Raw genomic sequence first — 25,054 nt, forward strand, 5'->3', positions numbered from 1 at the left:
ATATCCGAATTATAAAAAAAAAATGCAACATCATTTAAAATTCATAAGAAACTGTTTTTTTTTAGGTGGTAGGATTGTCCCGAAGTTTCATTATCCTCCTGATTTCTGTAGCCTCTAAATAAATCCAAATTTCCTTCTTGATCCCACACTAAATCAAACAGATCGTGGTAACGAACTGTAAGTAAGGAGCGACCCGACTCAATGGTAACCGAAACTCTAGAAAACGGGATTTTGATACTAATAGATATATCAAAAGAATCAGATTTTAATGCTGATTTCAAATATATAACTTTCATCAAGTTTAGTTCTACCCATCAAAAGTTACGCGCCTGAGAAAATTTGGCTGATTTTTGAAAAAAGCGGGAAAGACCACCTAAGAGTTATAGAACCTTAATGAAAATCACACCATCATATTCAGCGTATCAGAGAACCTTACTGTAGAGATTTGAAGCTCCTATCTACGAAAATGTGGAATTTTGCATTTTTTGCCAGAAGAAAGATCACAGATTCGTGTTTATGTGTTTTGTTTTTTCCCCAGGGATGATAGTATCGACCTAATGGTCCTAGAATATCGTGGGAGGGCTCATTGGAACGGAAAATAAAAGTTCTAGTGCTCTTTTTAAGTTACCAAAAAATGGAGGACAACTAGGCCCCCTCCCACGCTCATTTTTTCCCAAAGTCACCTGATCAAAATTTTGAGATAGCCATTTTGTTCAGCATGGTCGAAAATATGATAACTATGTCTTTTAGGATGAATTAATCCCCCGAAGTCCCCCGGTGGAGAGCTGAAAGTTATTAACTTTGCCCAATGTTAACATATAGTATTGGTTATTGGGAAGTATACAGACGTTTTCAGGGGGGATTTTTTCTCGTAGTGGGGGGATGGGTCGGGGGTTATGTGTGAGGATTTTTCCATGAAGGAAGTTTTCATGGGGGAAGGGACATTACTATGAAAAGGGTCCCATATTTTCCAGAACTATTTAAAAAAACGATCATAAATTATATAAAAAAAAAAAGTTTCTCAACTGAAATCAAGGAGCAACATCAAAACTTAAAACCAAGAGAAAACATTTCATATATGATTGGGTTCACCCCCTAGTCAATACCTGGCTCTTTAAGCCTAAGGTTTTTTAGTACTTTCATACGAGCTATTTATTCTAATTAACGGCCTTTGTGATTAAGGGGTCATTTTTAAAGAATTTGAACAAAATTCGAACTTTAGCTTAAAAAATAAGGTATTGACTAGGGGGGAAACCCCCTAATATACGTATTAAAATTTATGAATATAGAAGTTCGTTACGTAAGTTAATTCGTAAGTTACGTATATTTATTACTAATAAAAACGTTCGTAAATAAAATGAAACAAGTTTGGAGAAAGCCATTTAACCAAATAAAAGTAAAATTAATGTACAAATCATCTTTTAATTATTCATGGACGATGAGCCAGGATCAAAACCGCCCTTAATTCAAAAACGTTCAAAAATTAAATAAAAAAACAAGTTTTTTTAATTGTAAGTAAGGAACAACGTTAAAATATACAACGAACAGAAATTAATCCGTATATGAAAGAGATTGTCCCCTACTCAACGCCTTGCTCTTTACGCTAAAGTTTTTTATTGTTTAAAAAAAAATAGAGTTTTGAGAAAATCAGACTTTAGCGTAGAGAGCGAGGCGGTGTGGAGGAGACAGCCCTTTTGATATACGGAATAATTTCTGTTTGTTTTAAGTTTTAACGTCGTTCCTTGCTTTCAGTAAAAAAAAAACTTGTTTTTTTATTATTATTTAATAACCGAATGATATTAGCCTTTTTGCGGAAGTACACACGAATCTACAGCTCAAGTTATTTTTCATTTAATTTACTTTTTGTATCGTAATTCAAATCTTGTATAAACCAAAGATATCAAAATCTGGGATTATTTCAAAAGCCCAATCAAACCTTGGCACATGTAAATCCCCCAAATTAATGAATTAGAAATAAGCTTCAACGGTTGAATACTTACTAGTAATCAAAAGGAATCCGATAACTTTTTTTCTCTGCTGAATGGAAATGAATGTTCACATTTCTGCAACATGCTATATGTATTTTAACAAAGCAAAAGTACGATGTTTTGCATACAGTGGGTTCACTTCACAAAAACTGGGGGGGAGAGGAGAGGAAGTGTTGAATTAGGTTTTCCATATTTGGGGGGGGGGGAGGGTGATTTGTAGTTTTGTCGATTTTTTTTAATGAAAATACCAAAAACTGCATTTTTCAACGAAAACACTCCCGAAAAGGTAATTTTCAAAATATAAGGGAGGAGCAAAATTGGGGGTGGTGTGGCGAGAGACCGTTTTTCCCTCTCAGTTAATGTCACTTTTTGCATAATTCTAAAAAGCAATGAAAATGTGTATTCTCATATAACGGATAATTTCATAAAAAGAAATCAGGTACGTTTTTTTTGTACTACACTGAGCGTTTATGAACTTTTCTGTACTATTTCATGTCCCTTTTGTACAGATTTATGTACTTTGTACTTTTGTACAAGTTACACCTGAATTAAACATTATCATAGTAAAGTTCTGACATCTTGACATCTAAGATTCTTATTTAATGAATTTTCCAGAGGTTATTGCAATTTGATTTAATCCTATCCCCCCACTCCCGCAATGCCTTGATACGGCCCGAGGCCAAGCACAAAGTTTCCTGATTTTGTAAGCTTGTACTCTTTTTTGTACTTATTTCTCATCAAAAGTTGGTTCATAAGACTACCTCAACAAACTTAATTTTGTCTCTTCTTAAGACATTCCTGGTACAGAATATAAATGACATTAGTTTCACCTTGCCGTAAATTGCCTCAGGTGACGTAATGCTGTAAAACCATATTTGGCTTTTTTACTCCTCCATTTCTCCACAGCGTTAAATAGAGTTTATCCATGCATCATTTCAAATGCGAATTAGTCACTGTTTGGAAAGAAGACAGATATTAGAATTAAGTGAAAAAATTGAAAAGGTATTATTTTGAGTTTAAATACTTCTCAGTTGAAAGGTATTTTTTTTTGAATAGATAATCGTCATTAAATAAATGTGTAATAATTATAATTAGGAATAAATTCCATATAAAAACAGACTGAAATTACATAAAATAAGAGTGGAGCTACTTGAACCTGTAAAACTTCTAAAGGGTACGGATTGTCTTTAAATGATAGAAATAATGGGTTGATAGAAATATATGAATTAAATTAATGAGAAAAGATCAGCCTTTTTCATAAAAAAAAACAAAATAATGAAGTAATTTAATAGCAATACCACGCAAAATAGTCAGTAAATATGGCCAGTTAGTCGATAAATTTTCCCCGACTTTTAAAAATTAAATTTATGATGGTAGTTTCATCGACGAATGTATTCTAATAGTATTTTTGGTGATAGAAGATTTGAAAATGAAAAAATTGTGTCGTCTAGATGGTTTACCCTAGATTTCGAAAAAACACTTTTTTCACCTTTTTTGCCCACGTGCCTGGTAGATTATTATTTAAATACAGTTTCATTCTCTGGCATATATTTCGTAGATTTTCCGATTAGATCATAGTCTGACTTATCTACCCATGAAAAGATCTGATGCCGCCTATGTTTCTATCTGCAAAAACGTTCTCCGGAGGACTCGCACCCCTCTCCGGGTTTTTATAATGGGAGGGATAGAGAATGATCATACTGCTAATTATATAAACTGTGGCTCTGCGTGTGTATTTTCTGCATTTATACAGATGTATGTGTGCCACACATAATAATTAATTGTGCATATAAAAGCGTACTTGTGTGTTACACAAGTTGTACAAAAATCAAAAATTGAGCTTTTAGCAATTGTAGATTAAAGTTACTTTAATCTAATTTACATAAGACACATAAACATGCCTGGCTGGAAGAAAGGGGAATCCTTTGAGCCAGAGCTTAAGAGGGGGCCAGTGTTGTAGGATGTAAAAATATACGATAAAAGTTATTTGTTTATTTATTTTGTTAGTTTGATTGATAATCTGCAAATGTTTTATTAGGCCAATAATTTTACTTTTTAATAGGCACAAGGTGATCACACATAAAGATTAATATTTAGAGGTAAAAACTAACAACAAAATATTTGAAAATTTTAAATTCCCATTCAACCCTATTTCCAAACATAACGACTCTCCCTCTACTCTGCTAGGGCCAGTTAAAGCCCTAAAATACATATCTTACTAATGTTTACATATAGTATTGGTTACTGGGAAGTATACATACGCTTTCAGAGGGATTTTTTCTATTATTAGGGGGGAGGGGGGTCGGGGGTTACGTGGGAGGATCTTTCCACGGGGCTAGGGACATTACTATAAAGGGGGCGCCAAATTTCCCAGCATTATTTAAAAAAAACGATCATAAATTAAAAAAGAAACAAGTCTTCAACTGAAATACTTTTCGACATCAAAACTTAAAACGAACAGAAACTATTAAGTGTATGATTGAGTTCTCCCCCTATTCAATACCTCGCTCTTTACGCTAAAGATTTTTAGTACTTTCATAAGAGCTATTTATTCTAGTTAACGGCCTTTGTGATGAAGGGATCATTCTTAAAGAATTGGAAACATATTTTAACTTTAAAAATATAGGTTAAAATCTGCATAGCCTTGGGGTTCTGTAGGTCTGAATGATTTCTACCCCCGTCATGTTAAAGCCTTAAGTATAGAAAATTATTGGCCAGGCATCCCCCTACCACATGGCCCGGAAGCGTCAACACAATTCCAATTACCAAGCAGACATTCACAGTTGCCCCTTCACGGTTAAAGCCTTGAAAATAGAAAATTATTGGCCAGGCATCCCTCTACCATGTGGCCTGGAATCGTCAAAACAATTCCCGTTACCAAGCAGGAATTCACAGTTGCCCCCTCTCGATCCTTCGCTCTTAACACTAGAGTTTTTAAGTAATTTTAAAAAGACTTCTATTTAAGCGCCCACTGTATTTCAGGAGTTCTTATTCCCATTTTTTCTTCCTATTTCATCCCTTTTTTCCATTCCCATTCCCATTTCATTCCTATTTCATCCCCAATTCTTATTAGAAATGGGGCCAAATGTCAGACTTAACCGTAAAGAGCAAGATTTTAAGGAGGGAAAAGCCCCCCACATATACGGAACAATTTCAGTTTGTTTAAGTTTTAATGTAACCCCATACATTCATTTGAAAAAAACTTGTTTTTTATGTAATTTCTGATTGTTTTTCAAAAAATTCTGGGAAATCCAGATCCCCTCTATGGAAAATTCCCTCCAACGTGGAAAATTCCAACATGGAAAGTTCTTCCCACGTGAAATATTTTCTCTTCGGATATTTCCCCCAGACACCTCTATCTTTACTGAAAATTCTCATAGGGAAAGTTCTTGCGGAAGATTCTTGACATTCCCCGGGAATGTCGAAATTCTCCCTGAGAAACTATCAACCGGGAGGAGGGGGATTTATGGGACAATTTTCCACGAAGGACGGGGAAAGGGAGTTTCAGGCATGTTTTGAAAAACGGTCAGAAATTAAAGTCTTTTTTCAAATGAAAAACATGCAAAGGACAATTTTTCAGGTGGAATCTTCCGCAAGAACTTTCCCTATGAGAATTTTCAGTAAAGATAGAGGTGTCTGGGGAAATTTCCGAAGAGAAAATATTTCACGTGGGAAGAACTTTCCATGTTGGAATTTTCCACGTTGGAGGGAATTTTCCATGGAGGGGATCTGGATTTTCAAGCATTTTTTGAAAAACAATCAGAAATTACATAAAAAACAAGTTTTTTCAAATGAAAGTATGGGGTTACATTAAAACTTAAACAAACTGAAATTATTCCGTATATGTGGGAGGCTTTTCCTTCCTAAAAATCTTGCTCTTTACGCTAAAGTCTGACATTTGGCCCCATTTCTAATAAGAAATGGGGATGAAATAGGAATGAAATGGGAATGAGAATGGAAAATAGGGATGAAATAGGAAGAAAAAATGGGAATAAGAACTCCTGAAATACAGTGGGCGCTTAAATAGAAGTCTTTTTAAAAGTACTTAAAAACTCTAGTGTTAAGAGCGAAGGATCGAGAGGGGGCAACTGCTTGGTAACGGGAATTGTGTTGACGATTCCAGGCCACATGGTAGAGGGATGCCTGGCCAATAATTTTCTATATTCAAGGCTTTAACATGACAGGGGTTGAAATCATTCAGACCTATAGAACCCCAAGGCTATGCACATTTTAACCTATTTTTAAAATATTATTTCTAGTACCTATCCATCCGAAGCAGTATAGTGCAACCATTACTAAAAAGTGTTATAAAATTTCATCCAATATATAAATAGTAAGCCAAAATCTGGCTTCTTATGGAGAAAAACCAAAAAGATTAAAAAACTTTCCTTTCTAAACCGATAAAAAGGTTATGTGAATTAAAAGAGGACAGAAAGAACTTTTAATAATTTTATTACAAAATGAGTTTAAAAAAGTAAAGAGCCATATTACACCAAAGATGAGGAGAAATAAAGTTAAATAACATTTAAAACGTAGAATCGAATTCTTATGCTGATTTCCAATACATAAGTTTCATCAAGTATTAAAGTTGTGAGCCTTAGAAAATTTGCCTTATTTTCGAAAAAAAGGGTGGGGGAAACCCCCTAAAAGTCATATAATCTTAATGAAAATGACACCATCAGACTCATCATATCAGAGAACCCTACTGTAGAGGGCTTCAAGCTTCTATCTGCAAAAATGTGGAATTTTGTATTTTTTGCTAGAAGAAAAATCACGGATGCGCGTTTATTTATTTATTTTTTGTTTTCTTTTTTTCCCAGGAATGATCGTATCGACCCATTGGTCCAAGAATATCACGAGAGGGCTCATTCAAACTTAAATTAAAAGTTCTAGCGCCCTTTTTAAGTGACCAAAAAATTGGAGGGCAACTAGGCCCCCTTCCACGCTCATTTTTTCCCCAAAGTCACCCGATCAAAATTTTGAGATAGCCATTTTTTTTCAGCATAGTCTAAAAATCTAATAACTATGTCTTTGCGGATGCCTAATCCCCCACAGTCCCCGGGGGAAGGGCTGCAAGTTATGAACTTTGCTCATTGTTTACATATAGTATTCGTTATTGTGAGGTATACAGACGTTTTCAGAGCGGGGGGGGGGGGGGGTCGGGGATCTGGGTTACTTGGGAGAATCTTTGCATGGAGGAATTTTTTATGGGGAAGGGAATTTTCCATGAAGGGCGCGCCGGAACTCCCAGCATAATTTAAGAAACGATCAGAAATTAAATAAAAAAACAAGTTTTTTCAACTGGAAATAAGGAGCAACATTAAAACTTAAGACGAACAGAAATTATCACGTATATGAGGGGGTTCGCCCCCTCTTCAATGCCTCACTCGTTATGCAATTTTTTTTAGTACTTTCAAAAGAGCTATTCTTTCTAATTCAACGGCCTTTGTGATTCAGGGGCCATTCTTAAAGAATTGTAACAAAATTCGAACTTTAGCGTAAAGAGCGAGATAATGCCGAGGGGGCGAACCCCCTCAAATACGTCATAATTTCTGTTTGTTTTAATTTTTGATGTTGCTCCTTACTTTCAGTTGAAAACTACAGTCTGAAACTAATATATAACGTTAACCGTTTGCAAACGAATCCTTCATCCGATGGTTTATTGAAAAGCATTGTCGGGTCCTTCCAAAAATATGAGAGTCTTTATATTACCCAAAAGGGTGCAAAGGAAATTTTATTTTTTTAAATTCTTAGGGACGTTTTTTATTGCATAGCTTAATTATTTACAAATTTTATTTATCAAGAAAAGAAAAATAACTGCCCACTCCCCGGGAATGTCGAAATTCTCCCTGGGGAATTATCAGTAGGAACAACTTTCTACCGGGAGGAGGGGGATTTATGGGACAATTTTCCACGAAGGATGGGGATGGGGAGTTTCTGGCATGATTTGAAAAACGGTCAGAAATTAAAGTTTTTTTCAAATGAAAATATGCAAAGGATAATTTTTTCAGGCGGAATCTTCCGCAAGAACTTTCCCTGGGAGAATTTTCAGTGAGGATGGAGGTGTCTGGAGGAAATTTCCGAAGAGGAAATATTTCACGTGGGAAGAACTTCCCATGGAGGACTTGTTCATGCGGGAGGGAATTTTCCATGGAGGGGATTTGGATTTCCAAGCATTATTTGAAAAATAATCAGAAATTACATAAAAAGCAAGTTTTATCAATTGAAAGTATGGAGTTACATTAAAACTTAAAACGGACAGAAATTATTCCCTATATTTAGGGGAATTTTCTGTCCTCAAAATCTTGCTCTTTACGCTAAAGTTTGACTTAAAAGTGTGGAGTTACATTAAAACTTAAAACGAACAGAAATTATTCCGTATATGTGGGGGGCTTTTCCCTCCTCAAATCTTGCTCTCTACGCCCAAGTTTAAATTTTGCCCCATTTCTAATAAGAAATGGGAGTGGAAAATGGGGAAAAAATGGGAATAAGAACTCCTGAAATACAGTGGGTGTTTAAATAGAAGTCTTTTTAAATGTACTTAAAAACTTTAGCGTAAAGAGCGAAGGATCGAGAGGGGGCAACTGTGAATGTCTGCTTGGTAATTGGAATTGTGTTGACGCTTCCGGGCCACATGGTAGGGGGATGCCTGGCCAATAATTTTCTATACTCAAGGCTTTAACATGACGGGGGTAGAAATCATTCAGACCTACAGAACCCCAAGGCTATGCAGATTTTAACCTATTTTTTTAAATATTATTTTTAGTACCTATCCATCCGAAGTAGTATAGTGCAACCATTGCTATAAATTGTTATATAATTTCATCCAATATATAACTAGTAAGCCAAAATCTTACGGAGGAAAACCTAAAAGATTTAAATTTTCCTTTCTTAACCGATAGAAAGGTTATGTGAATTAAAAGAGGACAGAAAGAAATTAAAAAAAATTTTTTTTACAAAAGAAGTTTAAAAAAAAGTAAAGAGCCGCATTAGCTCAAAATAAAATTGTTGTGAGTAAAGTGAAGATTGCATCCTGGTCTTTAGAAGGCACAGAGGGGGGGGGACAGCTTTACTAATTTCCGGTCATTTCTGCTCGTTTTAAGTTTGATCTGGTTATTTAGTGTAACTTTAGTTCGCATTGAGTTTCGTTTATTCTTTAATTGGATTTTAATCCTTTTACGCTTGAAATATTACTTAAATCTGTTTTTGCTCATCTTTGGTTTAATTTAGCTCTTAACGTTTCTTTGAAAAACTTCATTAGGGAAAAGGTTTTTAAACTTAATTTCGTTATCTAACGTCTCTTTAAACAGTTGCCAAATTTCATTATTTACGGCCCTTGCTCCAGGACCTGTGGGGTCATGTTGCGTTTGGAAGCCTATTTGTAGAACCTTTTGAGTAGTTTCAAGAAAGTAGGTATTTTAAAATTTCGATTGTCTTTATAGGAGCGGGGATTTAGAGGTCTATGGGGGGCATCGGCAGCGAGAAGGGGTTAAGAAGGGGGCGGGTTCCCTTCGATCACTTTCAGCCCTTAAAAAGAGGACTAAAGGGTGGTCGTTCTTACGACCACCCCTTTCGTATCAAGTGACACCAGAGAAATAATATATTGAAGACCAATGGCTCTTTTTTACGCTTCTAGGCATTTACCGTCCCCCCTGAAAATAACCCCACCCCCGGTAAATACCCCCCCCCCCTCACGGAAAATAAGGCGTTCCAAATTTGAGAATTTTATTTGAGTTTTATTTTTTTTATTTCCGTAGAGGGAAAGAATTTTGGTACTTGTTTATTATGCGCCACTCACTCAAGTTTACGCTGTGTAAAACTCAAGAACAAAACTGTTTCTTCGGTAGTTTTTTTTCAGCTTAGCGCGAGACAAGACAAAGACAAGTGACAAAATATATGGAAAATATATAATTTGGGCTATATATTTGCACATAAGGGGGGGACATTTTCTCAAATTTTATTCAAATAAAATTTGAGAATTTTATTTGAGTTTTATTTTTTTATTTCCGTAGGGGGGATGAATTTTGGTACTTGTGTATTATGCGCCACTCACTCAAGTTTACGCTGTGTAAAACTCGAGAACAAACCGGTTTCTTCGGTAGTTTTTTTTTCAGCTTAGCACGAGACAATACAAAGACAAGTGACAAAATATATGGAAAATATATAATTTGGGCTATATATTTGCACATAAGGGGGGGGGGGGTAAAGTATGTGGACAGTGTGAATTAATAAAAAAATTAATTCGAGATAGATTGTAAACAAAAAATTTAAGAAGAAAAGCACGGTATATTGAAATTATGTTAACTAAAAAAAAAAGAAGAAAAAAAAATTATACAGTAAATGTAATGTTTAATTTAAGTGTTTTTTCCAAGTCTTAAGTGTTTTTTTTTCCAATGACCGTTTTCCATGTATTAAGTACTATTAGGTTAATGTAGTGCTTCGTTTAAGTGTTTTATGATGATCGCTGATCAAATTTTATGTTATTTTTGCCTTTCGTTTATGTTGTTTTACTGTGTTCATGGCCGTATATTTGGCTTTAAAATACACTTATCTATCTATCTATGTAATATGCAGAATAATTGTACCAAAAACATTTTGCATGCACACCCGCTATACTTTACCCCCCCCCCCCTAGTGTACAAATCTATAACCCAAATATAGTTCTAAAGTAATGAAGAAACTAATGAAAAAACCGGTGTGTTCTCGAATTTTACACATCGTAAACTTGAGTGAGTGGCGCGTAATGCACAAGTATCAAAATTCCTTCCTCCTACGGAAATCAATAAATAAGAGTCAAATAAAATTTTCAAATTTGGAAAGCCTTATTTTCCACGGGGGGATTATTTTCTGGGGGAGGGTATTATCGGGGGATATTTTCCGAGGGGGGTATTTTGCGGGGGGATTTTCAGAGGGGGGGGTAAACACCGGCCACCCTTTACTACAGGCAATGTTAGAGCGTTCGGTCTGATGGTGATTCCTAGAGAAGAGTGCTACCGAACAAAATTTTTAGGTACTTGTCTAGAATCTGGGTACACACAAGAGAAAGACCGCATTGAAATCTTAATGTCGCTATTGATAAACAGGTTTGTGAGGTGCTGCTCACTCCGTGACAAAGATTTAAACTTTAGTTTTTAGGGGTTCAGGGGGACTAAAATGTTGGTTAGGTTAAGTTTGGTTAGGTTAGGTTACGTATTTAATATATGCTATGCTTTACCCCCCCTCCTCCCAATGTGCAAATATATAGCCCAATTTTGTTTCTAAACTACTATATTTTTATCGAATTTTGTTTTATTTCATTAGAATTCACGAAACTTTACTTCTCGCGTGTGTACCCAGATTCTAGACGAGTACCAATTTTTGTTTAATGGAGATGGAATTGTTGTTGCAACAATAGTAAGATATGTATTTTAAGGCTTTAACTGGCCCTAGTAGAGTAGAGGGAGAGTCGTTATTTTTGGAAAAAGGGTTGAATTGGAATTTAAAATTTTCAAATCTTTTGTTTTTATAGTGTTTACCTCTAAATAGTAATCTTTATGTGTGATTACCTTGTGCCTATTAAAAAGTAAAATTATTGGCCTAATAAAACATTTGCAGATTATCAATCAAACTAACAAAATAAATAAATAAAAAACTTTTATCGTATATTTTTACATCCTACAACACTGGCCCCCTCTTAAGCTCTGGCTCAAAGGATTCCCCTTTCTTCCAGCCAGGCATGTTTATGTGTCTTATGTAAATTAGATTAAAGTAACTTTAATCTACAATTGCTAAAAGATCAATTTTTGATTTTGTACAACTTGGGTAACACACAAGTACGCTTTTATATGCACAATTAATTATAATGTGTGGCACACATACATCTGTATAAATGCAGAAAATACACACACAGATCCTCAGTCTATATAATTAGCAGTATGATCATTCTCTATCCCTCCCATTATAAAAACCCGGACAGGGGTGCGAGTGCTCCGGAGAACGTTTTTGCAGATAGAAACATAGGCGGCATCAGATCTTTTCATGGGTAGACAAGTCAGACTGTGATCTAATCGGAAACAAGTACTAACCCGCTAATGCAGAAAGAAGTGGGAAGAGCTTTTTGTTCGCACCGAGAACGATGACCAGAAATGATCTGCGATAAGCTTACTGGATAATTGTATGAACTGTGCACAGAGCAAATCTTTGAACAATAGTCATAATTCTTTGAACAATAGTCATATCAAACAGATAAAAAGGAGAGTTCCTCATACTATATGTAGGCTTAATTTTACAAATTAATCAGTAGCCACTTAAATTTATTTTACACTAACATATTTTTAACACTAACACTCAAACAGAAGGGTATTTTTGCATTGCTGAAGCATTGCATTGCATTGGAATATATTGACGCATTGCATTGCAATGCATTGCATTTTGTAATACATTTCATTATGTGTGTAATCTAGAAAATTATAACACAATATGCTAAGAGAAAATTTTGAAAACATTTAACAAATCTAGCTCCTCAAACGTAAACTTTTAGACAACCTTTTGCACATTTTTGGCAAGAAAGCTGAGATTCTTCACGTGAGGTCCCCCCCCCCGGCCCTCAGGTAAAGGTGCATATCACTTTCGTGTAAAAGGGAACTAAAATGATAAAAATTAAAATAAAAAACTATTTAATGTAATTGAGACTGTATTTTAATTTTTATTGTGACAAATCATGTGTGTTTTCTTTGATAACAATAAAATAATTTTATTTAAGTACGCGGTCGATTTTTTTGAAAAATGTAGTACATTCTATCTCATTTGACGGGTTATAAAATATTTGTGTCTAAAAGGAGTACGCTTTTGAGTCGAATAATATCTTTGAATTTATTAGAGGAGGAGGATAACGTGATAAGTGTCCGTTTAAATGACAGAATGATATTGAATCTAATAAAGAGTCACAATAAATCAATAGACAAAGTAGATTAAAATTAATTAATGGCAAGTATTTATGGTAAGATCTTAGACCCTGGTCTTATTAGGTGCAATACCTTTTCTTAACCCACAAATAACAGTAATAATAATCCTCCGTCTTTGGGCAATAAGGTAAAAAGTATTTATAACGCCAAAGTTGAGCACCACTCTTTTTTCTTTTTTTTATACTATGGACGCAATACCCAGTTCGAAAAAATGAGGAAGGAGTGGAATCCTCTAATTGTCTTATATCTGCTGACAAGGAGACTAGTTGAGGAAAGCAGGGATAGAAAAGAAAGGAGTAATGAAATGAAGGACACTAATAGCAGAAAAAAGAATAGAAAGGAGAAAGATCCATAAAAGAAATGAAGGATCTAAAGAAATGGAAAAAAGAAAGGAGGGAGACTGATTAAGGAAAAACAGTAATCGAGAAGAAATTAGGATCTAAAGGGACGGAGAAGGGAAAGCAGCGAGTTATTTCATTAGTCCGTAATTTCCTGTATTGCGGACTAATAAAGAAAAACAGCAATCGAAAAGTAAGGAGAAAGGAAATGAAAGGGAAGGAATGAATTCTTTACTTTGAATCATGACAGTGAACAACACTGGGCAGCAAAAATAAAGGAAAAAGAACGAAGATACTTTTTTTTCTAATTGTCGAACATCAGCTCATAAGGAGACCAATAAAGAAAAGCAGTAATCGAAAAGAAAGGAGAAAGGAAATGAAAGAGACTAATAAAATAAAGGAGAAAGGAAAGGAGTATGATTAATAAGGGAAATGAAGAATCTAAAGGAGGGAGACTTATAAAGGAAAGCAGTAATCAAAAAGAAAGGAGAACGATTTATAAAGGAAATGAAGGATCTAAGGGGATTGAGAAGGGAAAGAAGGGACACTAATATAGGAAAGAGGGAATATAGTGGAAAAGAAAGGCAGACATAAGCGGGCGACAAATAAAGTACTGGAAGGAAGAGATGCGTTGATATGAATGTTTTTTTGAGTCAACTATGTTTCTTTGTGGTTAAGGCTTGGGCCACCGTAGCAACTTCCAAGCTAAAACAACCTTATTTATCCAATGCGGCCATATTTTCCACCAGATTTGTAATGTCTATTTTTAACAATTAACTGCTCACTTGATCCTTGAGTACATTTTCTCGCATAAATTTTAAATTTCTACGCGGATTTGCCTTTTTTGCGAAAATTCTGCTTAAAAAAATATTGTCCACTATCGGCAAAATCGTACTTTGTGTCTCAAACGTTAACTAGAGGCAGCTAATAATGATTTTCTGGTTACAAATTATCAGACTCTAGACTCTTCTTCTACAATCTAATTGATTTTCTCAACCAAGATTACAAAAAACCCAAGATTTTTGGTGCTTAGATGACCCACAAGGAAAAAAGAGCCATGTATAAACCCCCATAAAATGTAATCAAACTACAGGATCAAAGAGAATGAGTAAAGAGTGACTCGCACTAGAGTCACCGAAAAACCACCAATACCTTTTAGCCTTTGGCATCTTTTGCAAACTTTTATGTGTATTTAAAAGCCAAATTTAGTTTTCTAAACAAAACTTGAACTTAATATAAAGATTAAGGGACTGAGAAGGGGATATTCTTGGGAGAATCGATATGTCTCTTATTTGTTATGCTGATGACATCCTGAATCTCAGCCGTACGATCCAGCGCATTGAGCAGAATTTCAAAATCCTCAAAGATGAATATTCAAAAATCGGTCTGTCTTTTAATCTTGAGAAATCCGAAGTAATCCTTTTCAATTGGCGAAATCCCTCTACTTCTCTTATAAATATGGACGATTCTCTTGTTAAACCCTCAGACCGTATTACATACCTGGGCCTCCCAATCACCACATCTATAGGCCACACACGTCGTCTGCTGATTTCTCACTTTGAGCGTAAACTTAGTATTTCTTACGCTGTAATCATAAAAAGCAAACTACGTTTCAACCGTTATATTCTAGCCTCCATTTACAACGGCACAGCCCTTCCCCATCTGCTTTACAGTGCTCTTTTCTGGAAATTTTTTACAGTTATAGATAAAAAGCACCTACGAACAATCTTCTTCAGACTTGCTAATTATCTTTTACATTTGGCCCCTTGGACAGGAAACCGTAAACTTATTCATTTGTATAAGCTATCTGACCCTAATATTACCCTTAATAAATCTCTATCCAGTTTTCAAAGTAAGTTTAATCATTCATGGTCAACAGTTTGTTCACGATAGTTTTTTTATATTAATGTAATGCATATAGTCACTGTTCGTATTAATGTAATGAAGAGTTTTCTTTTGTCATGTGTTTGAATTTTCAATGTGTGTTTGTGTCCTTCTTTTTCTTCTTTTTTTTCTTTTTTGTTTTCTTTAGTGATTACTCCGTCTACTGTACCTTTTTTTGACGGGCAATAAATGAATAATAATAATAATAATATTTAACCTTGAATACAGAATATTTTGCTTGCTTATTGTCTTAATTTAATTCTTCAATTTTAGTTGAAACAAAGACTAAGTTTTTTTAATTAGTTTATCTGATTTTGGTAAAATTATACTGAAGCTACTTTTGGCTATCTTGGAAAGAGGTTAAGTTAGGAAAATGAAGCTTTCAGGGATGAGTCTACAGGCAAAAGTGTGTCCTGGGAAGGTATTTTGCAGTGCCTACCTCCGATCCTTCTCCCTCTAGCGGGTCCTGAAATTTGCCTACATGACAGGTCTATACCTATTAAAATTTTTACAAATCAAAATTTTACCTTAATTTTCAGTTATCAGGTTCTTTTTTCTGGCTTTAGTTTTGAGAATGCAATTCCCTTTTTTGAGTAGAATTTTAAGCAATATCAATGTTTTTTTTTTTATTTAGGAAATATATTTGCATAACTTTAAAACCTTATAGCCTAAACTAGAATTGAGCAAAGTTTTGAAGCTGCAAACAATTTTGTTGTACTTTATTTATATCTGAAGATCTATTCTGCAAGGTTTCACTTTTATAACACACATTTTTTTAAAGGTTATCAAGGGTAAGGTCTTTTCAAATGAAAGTAGTCTAAAGAAATGTCTTGGCAAAAAAGTCCAGAAGAAAATTTCTGGGCGCAAATTTCAGCAGGGATAGATTCACTGTAAAGGTCAACAAGTCTATAGTAAGAATAAATTAGTAATTCATGTCACTTTTCACATAGAATATCACATTTTAATATTTTAGCTGTTATGTCGTCACTATATCTTAGTTCTAAAATTAGCAGATTATTACCATATTTTGATTACAATATATAAAATTTCTTTGCAAATATCGAATCCACCCCATTAAGTTTGTTCTTGCCTTAAAGATACTATATGCAAGTTTTAAACTTCTTTTCTTTGCTATTTTACTTCATTGTTATAAAAACAATTGGAGACAGAGGGAAGTTCAAGATATAGTAATTTTGACAAACGGAAAAATTATGTGGGATATGTTGCATCTTGACTTCTCTTTAGGGAATAGACATGTTTATATTATATGCAACAATTTCTAAGAAGTGATTTTATTGTAAGAGTAGCCTAATATTGCTGTGATCAAACTATTTCCCATTCATCTATAAGCTAAATTTTAAGTTGTATGCTAAAATATGTATTGCAGTAATTTTGAAGTACTGATAAAATATTCTACTTCACCATTCTTATTAGTAAATTCTGGTTGTCTTTAAGGAATTATAATTGAAGTTAAACAATTCAAGTTTGGTCATTTCATTTTGGAGAAATTTAACATCAAATTTGAACTCAAGGGAAAGTAAATGTTTCCTGTAAAAAATGGTTGCCAGAAGTAAACAACTTAATCTTGATCATTTAGCTTGGGAAAAGTCAATGGCTCTAATAACAAAATTATAGCTGTAAGGCAACAGTTCATTTTAATCATATAGTTTCTTGTAGTTTGTTCGCCTTAATGCATGCTAAACCTGTTTCATGAGTTACTGATTTTTGAATGAGCATAAACACTAATTCAATCTTTCACTGGAACGTTTTTGTAGGCATTAAAAAAAGTATTATTATTTCATATTTTCTCAAATAATATTTGCATTAACTGCTGTTATCAGTAAGTCTTTGTCAAAAAATTGTTCCTATTATCATATACAAATGCTATGTCAATTTAAAAAATTAACTGAAAAAAAATGTTGTTTTTCCATGAAAGGGGAAGAGGGAATTATAAATTTGCATAACTACAAATTAATCAGCGAACACGAATCAGCTTGATAATTTAATACTTATTTTACTGATTCAATCAGCTCTTCAGCAATCTCATTCTTTCAAGAAAATAATGCTAATTTGTCATTCAAATAGCTAGGTATACTCTATAAGCTATCAAATACAGGACACAGAATAAACTAAGCTAAATTTATTTGTTTTTTAGTTAAAAAAAAGCACCTTGGTTTTATGTTATGACAAATTACAATAAGGGTAGGAGCAGGAGATTCAAGGGGGGGGGAGTCCACCCACTGGTTGAGTGTGAGCAGTTTTTATTTGCATTTAACAAATACAAATCTCTCGAGGAAAAGAGATAGCCATTTATATTATAGAAAAAATTTTAGCAGATAAATAACAAGTTATTTGATATGATGAATAGATTTATGCTCGAAAAATGTATGTACCTTCAATTTGAAAAAAAGATGGTCATTGACTGATAATTTCATACACAGTGATGTTATTATTTTTATATATTATTTTCTGGCATTTTATCCTGTAGCTGATGCCACATGCTGTCTACCCTATAAATTATGGTAGAACATGTGTTTTTAGTTTGTATTCAAGTTTTAATTGACAATGTATATTAATCAAAAATAAACTACAAGAATAGAAAATTACTTAGATGGTAAAATTTACAAAATGGAAGAGAAAATTAGATACGCGTTTTTGGGCTTTTGAGAAAATTTGCATCAGAAAAACATGAGATATTTCGTGTGATATATTCTCCGATTTGTGTTAGATTGTGTGCCTTTAACTAACTTAGAAGGGAATGGCTTGAATGGGGTTGAGCTAAGACACTTGCTTTTAAACTATATTTGACTGACTTGATCTCCCTTTTCAGAACATGGCGGCTAAAAGCAATGATGAAAACAAGATTGTATGTGTCGAAGAAATTGATACACCTCCAGGTAACTAGCAATTAAACGGATTTGAGGATCAGTTGTTGTGTGTGCTTGACATTTTGATCGTCCCCCTCCAAGGATAACCTTGAAAAGAGAAAATACATCACACGTTTTAAAATTCTTATCCCTTTGAAGAGTCTCAATGGAAACGAAATATGGTTTAATCAATGGCTACGGTGTTTTGTTTTTTTCTAGTTTAAAGTTATACTGGAACACGTTACGACAATTACGATTCTTCTGTTTCTAGAGAAATATATATATCAATTTCTAATAGCTTTCATGATATTATAAGTGGTATTTTTGGCAACTTCAAGTCAATCAAAATAAACCAGTCCAGCTACAAAAATAGAAAATCATAAATGTTTATATTCAAATTGAAGATTTATTACTGAAATAACTAACCATTAAAATAAAAACATAAACACAATATTTTTAATGGCATTTTTATTTTGGATTTAATCATTTTTTTTTTTTTTTTTTTATGCTTTTCTTTTTTCCACTTTTTTGTTTTCTTATTCAATCCGCGACAAATTCCATCATAAGACAAAAATGCGTCGAAGAGTTAATCTAAGATAGGCCGACAAACAGTTAACATCCTTCTACTAACAAGACAAAGAGAGATTATGAACCTATACTTCAGGGTCATTGGACGTATATCTGTAATTCCATTCGTGTATTCTTGTAACGTAATTTCTTTTTTTTTTTGGCAACGTATTTTTTTGCCAGCGTGCGCATCGAGCCCCTTCAGTTCATTTAAGAGATGCTAGCGTTAAGGGACAAGTTCTGAATATATGTGCACTTGATGTTTCCAAAGCGTTCAACAGTGTTGTTCATTCACAAGCCTTTTACTCTATATGAGCGTAAGGTAAATTTTTGTGACATAATAAAGTACTAATTCAGCTTAATGAAAGATAACTAAGGCTATACCAAAATAAATAAAATATTTTCACGTGAAATATTTCATGAGAAAAGGAAAGCTCCAACTTTGAGGTTGATGCAAAAAAATCGTCGCACAATTAAATCACAGTGATGTAAATACCATCTCTTCTGCCGGCGGTGGCGTTGCGACACAAGTGGGGGTCACTTGGGTCCCTCGCTGGGAGCGTTCCTTTAACTCGCCGGCCGTTTGCTCTTTTCTAGTTCTATCCCCCGGGATAGGGCTTGTTTTGATGGATTTTGTCTAAGGAGCACAGGAAAGCAGGGGGAGACCATGGAATCAAATGGGGAGGAAAGTCTTATGGACTTAGATTATGTTTATGATTTAAATATCTTAGATGAAAGTGTGAGGAAATGAATGAACTTTTTGAGGTTTTGAGAGATCAGGGTGCTAGAATGGGTTTGAAATTTAATGTTAAGAACAGTAAGTCACTAAGGCTAGGAATAAGTGAAGATGAAAAGCTGACATTGGGTAATGAAAAGATTGATCAGGTAGGCAGTTTCACTTACCTTACGTATTATTATTAATAAAGATGATGGGAGCAGTGAAGATGATAAAAGAAGAATAGCCAAGACTCAGGGTGTTTTTTCACAGTAAAAAAAAGTTTGGAAGAATAGAAAGATAAGTCTAACAACACGAGATTAGAATATTAGAAGCTACAGTGATGATAGTGGTCAAATTTAGTTTTGAAGCAGATGGACGCTCAGAAAAGCGAAGGAAGATTTACTAGATTTATTGCAGAGAAATTCTGCTGAAGCACAATTTTTTCTAAATGTATATTGTCTTTCAAGTGCCCATTCATTTCAAATAGTGCCAAGTGCATTTAATTTTATTTTTAGAATCAACAACAACCATCAATATCGATAATAGGGGAGGCTTTATGTGGCGAACAGTGCACATTTTTGGTAACAAAAATGAAGTAAAAAAAGAGAAGAGCGGAAGAAGAGAGGAAGAGAAAAGCGGAAGAGAGAAGAAAAAAGAGGAGTGGTAGGAGGAGCCCTTCACTGGGTGGCCAAAAGATTTCGAGAACAATGGAATTCTCTGACGTCTTTTGATCTTTTTTAATTTTTTTAATAAGAAGAATTTTTTTTATTTTTTAATATTTAAATATTTAAACGTATTAGGGACTAACTCAATATTTTCCTTCTGGTGTCCAGCCGAATCCAACTAGATATTCCATGTTTAGGAATAGTATATCAAATAACTGTGCTAAATCGCTAATCACAGGCGAACATACTTGATGATTATCATTCAAACAGAGTGACAGAAGACGCAACCGGGACTTTGCATTTGTTGTGCCAACAACAGGAAACCTAGAAAGAAAAAATGATACGAAGCATCTGTAAAGAGCTGCCTTCCTACATCCTAGATGCAGCATTGAAATAAACAGTGAAATTTCAACGTGAAAAAAGAATGGCTGAGTGGGTGGAAGGGTCCTAATGTAGGAAAAAAATTTTATACTTCAGGTTTAATATCAATCTTTACATTCATCTGAAAAACAACCTTTTTATTTTTAATAATTTTTTTCATTTTTAAATCATATACAGTTTTTTTCAATACTTGAAGGAAGCTTTTGTCTTATTTTTTCCCCTAGTCTCTATAGTATAGTTTAACCAACAGCAAAAGCACGAAGAACAGTAGGGAAACTTTTTGCAAGACAGTGGAGATAATTTGAATGAATATTTCGGCCCTAGTTCCAAGGACCGTCCTCAGCAAGACAAAAATATGTAAAAGATAAGACTCACAAAAAAATGCGACCAATAAAACAATAAAAAAAAATTCAAAGCAGTCCTAGCATCTTTACTTCAGTGAAGTTCAACCAGGACTGATAAAAAGTGAGTTGAAACAAGGCGATTCGATGAGATGGAAGAAAAATAAGATTTTCAATTTTGCCAGATTCCAAGAATTTTTGTTGGTTAATGATAATAGCATGTTTATTGTCTTGCAAAAAGATTTCCCTGTCGTTCTTCGTGTTTTTGTTGTTTATTGTGGAAAGGCAGTGTGGTATTCGTCGCTTTTTAAATTTTAACTTTTCTATGATAATATTTAATAATTAATATGAGTCATTTGGGTGCATTTGAGTCAAATACGTAAGCTGGGTTTATCATAAATATGATTATGATCGCATCTTCCCTTAACCCATTATAACTGTTTTATCATAATGCTACCTTTTTACCACCACCCTTAAGAAAACAGATACTGTTTTTTCATGGTCCTTACTGAAACGCTGAGCTATTTAGTTTTTTGTGGGGCTGGTAGAAGGTTCACTGACAATGGCTGTTTTAGGGCAATTAGAATAGATGGCGATACTCTTTTCAATTGAAGATGCATGTTTTAAATTTCTAGTGCATACACTTTACATTGGTATATAGAACTGTATTTGACCAATTAGAGCAATGTATAGTTCATGCTAAACTAAAGGTCCTCTTACTGGCTGGTACATAACTTCAAAAAATTTCAGGGCCAGGTATTATTCAGACCCAGGTATAAATTTTACACCCCGGCAAGACCGTTACCGGGTTTGAACCCCCCCCCCCCCCCCGAAATGTTTGTTTGACTCGTTAAAACGTAACAAAAATGGAAACAAATAAATTTTGTATGTGGTTTTTGAGGTTTTTTATGTAATCACCCCCCCCCCCCTAAATAAAAAATTAGTACCCCCCTCCCGAACAAAAATCCTGTATGTGCTTCTAAACCCAGGTATACACAAATAGATTATGGTGACATAAAACCATTTCCACATATGCAAGCACCAAAAACGCGAAACCAAATCGAAAAGAAAAAAAAACTAGGGGCATACTTAAGGATGTGTCATAATACTCGTGGGAAGAGGGAACATTCTTGTTTTACGAAACTTGTACAAATAAACTTTGAAATAGGAATAAATACATTTATCCCCTTTAACCAACGCCAAGAGAAACACCTAATTAAAGGTGTTACGTCGAAAATACGAAACCTGTGTTGTCTGATCTGCTCAAATCGATTGTGTCCTGAGACAGACATCAGGCAATGAGACATAAAAAGTCTGACGAACAATTTTTCGCCAGAATATATACCCGAGTAATAAGAGATGCTATACATATATCGCTTTTTAAATTATCTTTTTTAAATGTGAAGAGCACGATGACAACAATCATTGTTGGAGTAGTAGCTGAAACCTCATAGAGGAACGACCACGGCCCATGGTAACCAAAAAAAAGTGTTTTAAGAAAAACTGGCTAATTAGAAAAATTGCCGTTAGTAAATTATTCAGAAATAGTAGCTTTTATCTCTATTACACATTATAGTAAAATTATATTTTGAAAACAAATTTACGGTATGTTCTATAATTGGCATTAACTCCCTAAAAAATTTTTTAGTAAACTGTTTTATTTAATAAAAAGTAAATTTTTTTTTTGGGTGGGTTAGAAAAATTTTTTTCTTTTTTTTTTCGTAATAAAAAGCGACAGGTATTATATTCTTTGTAAACTTTGGACGTAACATCGACCTTGGTAGTTCCAAATCTAAACCGAGCAATCATCAGCACCACAGATGAAATAGGGTTTCTCGCCGTCGTTGTAATAGCCATCCACATGACCTTCAAATGTGAAGTTTGAAGTAGATGACCCCAGTTTCCAAATTTTGATACTTTGCTCCAACGAAGCAGATGCAAATATATTATTACTTTTGGATTGAATACGATCTACATAATATACTGTGAACCTTCTTCTAATACTTTCTGACACGTCCAGCTTCTGTTACATTTCCATATTTTGATAGACATGCGGTAACTTACAAATAGAACAATTGGAAGTGTCAACGGTGCAGGAGATAGCCCTTCCCTGTGTATATTTACATATAGTCCTTCTTATAGCTAATCATTCGATACTACATATGACCTTCACAGGACCATCAAATTAACTTCTTGTTCCTTGTTTTTCATCTAATAGAACTATGGTAAAAATATATCATCAAAATTTAAAATCTGAATTTGATTTATAGCTTTTTAATAGCCTACTTTGTAAAATTTATTTATTTTTCACTGTTTTCAACTTTTTTTTAATCCAATTTCGTCGTTTGAAAGGAGCTTATAGGTTAACTCATTTGCGCTGGAAAACCCACTTACAACTTTGAAAATGGCGGAATTATAAGATTTATAAATTGTTATAACGGAAAAGATCATAATGAATCTATGAACGGGCAATAGATGACTGCTAGATTTAAAACTAGTATTGGCTCTTGAATTGGATGGTATGCTTTAGTTTTAATTCTACATGCAAAAAATAAGGAACAAGGTGCCACTTAAAGGCCCTTTAAGCGCACAAAATTGAATTTGCGAAGGTAATGATTAGTATATTGGGGAGGTACGTTAAAAGGCACATCGCGTGATATTTTTTTTTCTTTTAGCTGCCAAATTAATCGAGAATTTGACAATTTACTGTTTGTTGTTTAATTATACTAAATTTAATTAAATTTGTTAAATTATTCATCAAAACCGCCGGTATAAATCAACAGATTATTTACTTTACCGCCGAATGTGTATGTCACAATACCATTCTATTCCCCTATACTGGTACGGCAGTGTCGTACAAATAATCGGCAAAGGAAGGGGTGGTCGTATGAACTTCGGAGGGGCTCATTCGGCTGGAAATCCCAGAGTAAACACAAGTACAAGTAATTAATTTTTTCAAATTTATAGCGCCATCCGACTGGCAATTTTAGCAGATTTTGGATATGTTGTTCAGCAATTTTTTCTGAATATTTTAGCGTAAAAAAAGCTTCCTAAATGTTAAAAATGGAAAAATCTATTTTTTTGCTTCCTTCCACCCACTTTAAGCAGCCTCATAAGGTTTTCTCGGCGGGCGATTTTAGCGTATTTTTATTTATTATTCTTATTAAAAATTTTTATTATTTACTACTGATATTTAATATTTTTTAAATTATTTCGATTTAAAATTTTATATTTATTAAATTATTAATCGAATTATTTCCTTAGAGTTTTATCATTGTCATTGTCGAGTGGATGCCTCGGGTTTTTCGTGACTGGTTTCAATGCGCTACATAAAAGAGTCCGATTTGGTACAGGAGTACCGATTATCATATTTAAAGTAATTTACTAAATCTAAATTATTGTTGTTAGGATTCACCGTATTCCTTTTTTTTTACCTGTCTCTCTAATAATTTCCCAGACAGAGCAATGTATACAGAGCCGTTCCTAGTGCCGGTTGTGCCCGGGGAAAAATCAATTGCAGTGCCCCACTCCCGACTCAAATATAAGCAAAAAGCTGATTCAAAATAAAAAATTTGATCCAAATGGGCAGTCCCCCAGCTTAACCCCCCCCCCTCACCACCACCCAAGGATCCTGGGGCAGATGCTCAGGTTGCCCAACGCCCCCACCCCCCTTTGAACGGGCCAGAACCTATCCCCCATACTATCCCATGTTTCAGGAATCAGAAGATACCTTGTTTGTTCAGTTTCACAGTTCCGTCCGCCAGGTGCAACAAGTGTAATAATATCAACCACGCTCTCGTCCGTTTCTTCATAAACTATTTGATGAATGACATCTGCGCCTGTTTGGGTTGCCACCAACACCCTTCATATCGAGAAAATTCTTCTTGTATCACATAGGAAGGAAATCCTGAAGAAAGGGTATCCTGCCTAATATCACCTGACTTCAGAAGTTTCCGTTTCCATGACACAATGATATCGAATCTAATAGAGTCACACGAAAACAAAAGACAAAGTAAATTAAAATTAATTAATGGCAAGTATGTATGGTAAGATCTTAGACCCTGGTCTTAGTAGTTGCGATACTTTTCTTAACCCACAAATCACAGTAATAATAATCTTCCGTCTTTGGGCAATAAGGTAAAAATTATTTATAACGACAAATTTGAGCACCACTCATTTTCTTTTTTTTTGTACTATGGACGCAATACCGAGTTCGAAAAAATGAGGAAGGAGTGGAATCCTCTAATTGTCTTATATCTGCTGACAAGGAGACTAGTTGAGGAAAGCAGGGATCGAAAAGAAAGGAGTAAAGAAATGAAGGAAACTAATAGCAGAAAAAAGAAAAGAAAGGACTAAGATCCA

General features: G+C 34.3%; 1 long non-coding RNA gene across 2 annotated transcripts in view; it reads left to right on the plus strand.

Annotated features, from left to right (window-relative positions):
- The window catches only part of LOC148938388 (uncharacterized), a 44,039-nt gene extending 23,979 nt beyond the window's left edge, over positions 1 to 20,060 (plus strand). For both annotated transcript variants that reach the window (XR_016143701.1, XR_016143702.1), the window contains exons 3-4: positions 17,984 to 18,050; positions 19,821 to 20,060. This is a non-coding gene — a long non-coding RNA (uncharacterized LOC148938388). The remainder of the gene's footprint in view (positions 1 to 17,983; positions 18,051 to 19,820) is intronic.
- The last annotated feature ends 4,994 nt before the right edge of the window (positions 20,061 to 25,054 follow it).

Source organism: Artemia sp. Qi Xiang Cuo, unplaced genomic scaffold (assembly GCF_049724085.1).
Source record: "Artemia sp. Qi Xiang Cuo unplaced genomic scaffold, ASM4972408v1 HiC_scaffold_3419, whole genome shotgun sequence".
Classification (NCBI taxonomy): domain Eukaryota; kingdom Metazoa; phylum Arthropoda; class Branchiopoda; order Anostraca; family Artemiidae; genus Artemia; species Artemia sp. Qi Xiang Cuo.